Source organism: Marmota monax, unplaced genomic scaffold (genome assembly GCF_021218885.2).
Source record: "Marmota monax isolate L192 unplaced genomic scaffold, Marmota_monax_Labrador192_F-V1.1 WCK01_AAM20220418_F8-fsc00207, whole genome shotgun sequence".
Lineage (NCBI taxonomy): Eukaryota > Metazoa > Chordata > Mammalia > Rodentia > Sciuridae > Marmota > Marmota monax.
Genome location: NW_026692713.1, coordinates 1,996,204 through 2,001,778, shown reverse-complemented (window position 1 = coordinate 2,001,778; position 5,575 = coordinate 1,996,204).

Here is a 5,575-nt window from a genome sequence, read left to right as displayed (position 1 = left end):
TGGCCACCTTGCACTCTGCACTCTGAGGTGATCAGGAACTTTCTGGATGAGGGTGGTGCTTTAGTCAGGACCCTGGGCTACACTGTGGGGGAATGGTTTGTAAGGGAGATTGATTTTGGGGCAAGAGACTGGAGCAGTGGGGAGGCAGCTCAGGAGGCAGCTTGGACCACAAGGCAGAGTAGTCACTGAACTGGGCATGGGAGGAAACCCAGGGTTTGGGGCAGGCCCTGGTGCTGCTTCTCCCTCCACCACCCTCTGTGCAGTCAGTGCAGTTGCCTCACGGTGACCAGGGGAGCACTAAGCAGGCTCTCTTGCCTCTCATTGGGCTCAGAATCCTGAATCCTGCCCCTCACTCCCCTGGCTCTTTCTTCTGCAGGACAAGGTGGAGCAGAAGAGCCAGGAGTGGGGAGGGCATCTCCTTGAGGCTCCAGCCTGCTCTCAGATGTTTCAGTGGGTAAACGGAGTGTGTTGCACTGGGTAAAAGGCTTTTTGTTATGTTTTGTTTGCTTAGGATTATGATAAATATACATAACCTAAAATTTACCATTTTAACCATATTCAAATGTCCATTAAATGACATTAAATACATTCGTCACCATCCATCCCCAGTCTTTTAAATTTTTTCTCCAACTTAACTCTGTACATATTAAAAAAGAGCTCCCCATCTCCTTTGGCCCCCCAGCTCCTGGTAACCACTTTCTCTGTCTATGAATATAACTGAGATATTTCTCTTAAATAAGTACAACCATACATTATTTGTCCTTTTGGGAGTGGCTTATTTAACTGAATATTATCTCTTCAAGATTCATCCATATTGTATCATATGTCAGAATTTCCTTTTTTTAAGGCTGAATAATATTATGTTGTATGAGTGTGCCCTGTTTTGTGTATCAGCTCATCCATTGATGGATGCTTGAGTTGTTTCCACCTTTTGGATAACTGTGAATAATGCTATGAACATGGATGGACAAACATCTAATTGAGTGTCTGCTTTCTTTTTTTTAGAGTATATACTCCAGAAATGGAATTGCTGGATCACATGGTAATTCTATGTTTAAGTTTGTGAGGAATTAACAAATTATTTTCCATAGGAGTTGCACCATTTTACATTCCCACCAACAGCACACAAGGATTCCGGTTCCTCTGTACCATCATCAACATTTGTTATTTTCCATCTTTTCTTGCTTTTATAGTAGCCACCCTAGTGGGTATGAGGTGGTATCTCTCTGTGGTTTTGGTTTACATTTTCCTAATGACTAGTGATGTTGAACATGGTCAAAAGTTTTCAATTGGGAGGCACTTACCTTGTGGGAAAGTAGCATACTGGACGAACGGTATAGTGTGGTTACTGGGGAGGTCAGAATAGATGGGAAGCTCCATACAGTGGCTTGCTCCTGACATGGGAGGCATGATAGGCCTTAGTTGCAAGGGAGACAAGCTATGACACCTCTACTATGGCAACATTAGTGTGAATCTGCTGGAAGCCAACCATTGGATTAACCCTTTACTGAACTTTCTGACACTTTCAGTTTTGGTCATCGAAGATGTGGAGACGCTAGTGCCTCTGAGTTCTCCTTGCCCCCAGGCAAGCTGGGCAGACCACTGGATCTGGTAGCACCTTGCTTGAATGTTGGGGCCAGGTTTGGGACTATGTTCTGGAGTGGCATTTATGAATCTGCATGCACCAGAATCTCTGGGAGCTTTTGTATCTGCAGTGACCTTTGCCCAACACCTGGAGAGTCTGATGAGTGAATTGGGAGTGGGGCCTGGAACTGTTTTGTCAACAAGTGCCTTGACGATTCTATAGCCCAGATAGGATTGGGCATCTTGATTGGGAATGGGCAGGTGAGGGAGGACTTGGCCAGACACCAGGTGGAAGGGAGGAGCCTTCTGCTCAGATGGCTCTGCAGAGGTGACACTGAGGAAGCCTATGCCAAACTTCACGGTGACAAGGTCTGGTAACATGGCCCAGAGTTCTCTTTATTCAGCTTCGACTTCATATCTGAATGATGCAGAAAATGCACCCAAACAAGTATGTCCAATTTTATGGTGCCAAGTTGAAATATTTTCTACATATAGAGAATTCAGGTTTTGCCACAGAGGTTCTCTTGTTCTTTTTGTTTTGTTTTGTTTTTGTTTTGTGTACTGGGGATTGAACCCAGGGTCTCACACATGCTAGGCAGGTGCTTAACCATTGAGCAATAGCCCCAGCCCTTTTAATTTTCTTTTGAGATAGGCTCTCACTAAATTGCCCAGGCTGGCTTTGAACTTGTGATCCTCCTGCCTCAGCCTCCTGAGTAGCTGGGAGTCCAGGTATGTGCCACCATGATGCCTGTTCTCCCTGGTTAGAGTTCCTCTTCTAAATGCAAATGATTCTTCAATTATATACATTATGGTCAGCTCCCACTTAGATTTTTGGATCCTTGCCATTGGCTTACTGGAAGCCCAACATATAACCTGGGTCATGACCTGGGTCAAAGCCACGGTTTTGTCACTTATGATATCTGTAACTATGTGTGTCTTAGCAAAAGGATCATCAGCTTCCATGGAGCATCTCTAACCATGGGAAGCTCAGCACCCCTAACTCCTCATGTCAGGTGCTACCCTGGTCATTATAACTGGCTTCCTCATGCATAGTATAAACTGATCTCCCTGCAACTCTTCCACCCAGGGAGGTAAGCCTTCCTTCCCATGTAAGTGACAATACTGTACAGCCATGAAGACATTCCATGCACCTCCCTGAAGTTTTCTATCCATGCTGAGTGGCCAGAAGCACTTATCTAAGTTCGTTATATGGATGGAAAAATCACCTAGCTGACCTTGGAAGATGCAGGTTGAGATTCTGGGGGTCTTACCCAGCTTCCCGGTGAGGTGCGGGTGGCTGATTTAGGGACCACACTTAAAGAAGCACAGGCTAGGGGTTAGGAGCATCTACCTAGAAGTGAAAGAGGCTTGAGCCCCTGGTGTGGCCCCTCTGCTTGTGGTTGTATGACCATGGGCAGTTACATTCAGTCCCAGTGACTTGGTTTCTGTTACCATAAAATGAGGCCGATGAGAGCGCCTCTGATGGGTTTGTTGTGACTGAGACTAGGCTCAGTGCTCCTGGCTCAGGGCTGACATGTGGCACCCACTCCATAGTGTGAGATCATTTCTATCTGAACAGTCCGAGGATATTTGATGTTTCCCTTGAAGTACTTCACATTTATGTCTCCCAAGAGACACTTTGAAGGGCCCCTAAGTAATAGAAAGTGTCCAGGGCACTAAACAGAATATTTAGGTAACATCTACAGTTTCCATAAACATGTGTTCCTATTTCTCACCACCAACAAGTAGGGGTTTTCCTGGGACACAAAATGAGTGAAATACCATTTCAGAAGCAGAGATACATATTAATAAACATCTATACTGTGAGTCTACACTAGTTCAGCTCTTGTGCTGATTAGAAATGTTAATGAATAACTAGCCAACTCAGTATACTTTGATATGGTAAGGTAATCTATTAGTACTTAATTGGTGTCATCTTTGACAGGCAAATTGAAGCTGGGGAAATTCTGATTTCTTCATGAACAGATGTACCTATGTATCTTGACTTGGTACCACCTTCTAAAGGAGGTCTTCAGAGCAACCTTGTCAATTACTGAACACATGGGATGGTAATGGTCTCTAGCTCCCCAAATGCAGAGATCTCATCTTATTATAGTATCTTTAGCATCTATGGAAGTGCCTGGCACAGTGTTGGTTTGTAAAAAGGAGAGAGGGAGGAAAAGAGGAAGAGAGGAAGTCTGGCAGGAAGGCAGGATGGTAAGAAGGAGGGAAGGAAAGGAAAATGGAATAAGGAAGGTGGGTAGGAAGCAGGCATAAACGCTCCCCCACCACCCTCTGGGACAAACTGAAAGAGGAGAATATCACTAGCATGTGAGTTGGCCTTCACTGGGTAGTGACTTTTACCTTTTTCCTCTGGGGCATTACCTGGATTTAGGAACATGGATGTTTTGCTGTGAGCAAGTGAGGGCTGGCTTGCTGGGACCAGGAATCCAAAGCATTCCTACTACCTGATGTGAGTGGATGCTGCAATCTGCCAGAGCCCTGATCCTCTTTTGCATCCACAAGGGCAAAGAAGACTAGAAAGCTGACATTGATCTCCAAACAGCTGTCCTTAAGTGTCTGCCTCTATAGATAGCCCTGCCAATATTGCCTTTCAGACTGAAAGTGACTGCCTTCCCCAAAATAAATTCCCAAAGTATTTTTCCTTGTAGGGATGAAGTTCTTATAACTATGGTTCCTATTGAAATGAGAGCCTCTTCTTTGGCTAGGCAATTATTTTCCTGGAGCCCTGAGAATTTTTTTTTTTTTTTTTTTTTTTTTAGATTTGAGATCCTAATTTTTAAATTACTTATTAGTTTTCACCTAGTAAGATGAAAACACAGTTGAGAAGACTCTCAAGGTGATTTGCTGGTAGCATCCAAACAACTTCATTCTTGTTGCTTGCATCTCGGTAAATGACTGATGGGAACCAAATCTATGGGACAGTGACCTGCACTTCAAGCTGGTTGTCTGGATGCCTGACCAGGTGTAGTGAAACTTAGAGGCATCAGGCTGTGGGGGAGCATTTTCATAATGAAATTCAGGCATGGCCATACTGTCTGGGAAAACAGATATAAAACCCTGAACCCAATCACAACCCAAAATATTGCTCAAAATCCCTCTATTTGAGTGATTCTGATCCATGCATCTGATCCTCATCCTCCCAGTGTGGAAATGACACCTCTGTGAATAGAAACAGGATGATGCAGTTTGCATGGTCCCCTAGGACTTATGGAGCACAATCCTGACAGCTGTTGGGGTTTTTAAACAAGGAGGGAGGTGCTTGTAAGCCCTTATCTTTTCCCAGAACAAGAATTAAGAGGCTTTAGCAGAGCTTCCACATAGAAGTCCAGGAAGACATGCCTACTTTGTTCCCCAGCACTACTGCCTACAGATCTGGGGGGTGCCTGCACTAAGACCCTCAAAACCTCACAAGTGCAGGTGGTTATCACTCAGCTCCCTCAAGTTGATTCAAATACTTTTCAGATACTTTCTTCCAAATCCCCAAAGACCAGGGACTTAGGAAACATACAGTCTCCTTTGGAATGCAGGGCACAGGGACAGATCACAAAATTAGGGCAGCTGGGACTTGCCTTAGTTTCCTTTGGCCATTCTAGTGTGATGAAATCACCTCCAGACTCAGCAATGGCAAAGGCAGGTCCACAGACTGAAGGAAGTTCCACAGCACATCCCCATGATCCATTTTCTACCTGAGGACGACTTAGAAGACCCCTGTCCCCCACACTCACTAGGTACCTGTTGGGAAGTGTAGCAGGCTTGGCCCAAAAATGCATGGACAGATGTTGAAGAAATAAGGTGGCTTCTGGGGCTACAGTAGACACTGGAAGCAGCTCTCTTCAAACATAAGGATCTCGTGTGGTCCATGGCTGCCATGGAAGACTCCATGGAAGGCCTGGAGGGTACAGGCTCTTTACTTGTTAGCCCAGACCACCCATCCACAGAAGAAAGACAAGGAGACCAGAGACAGAAC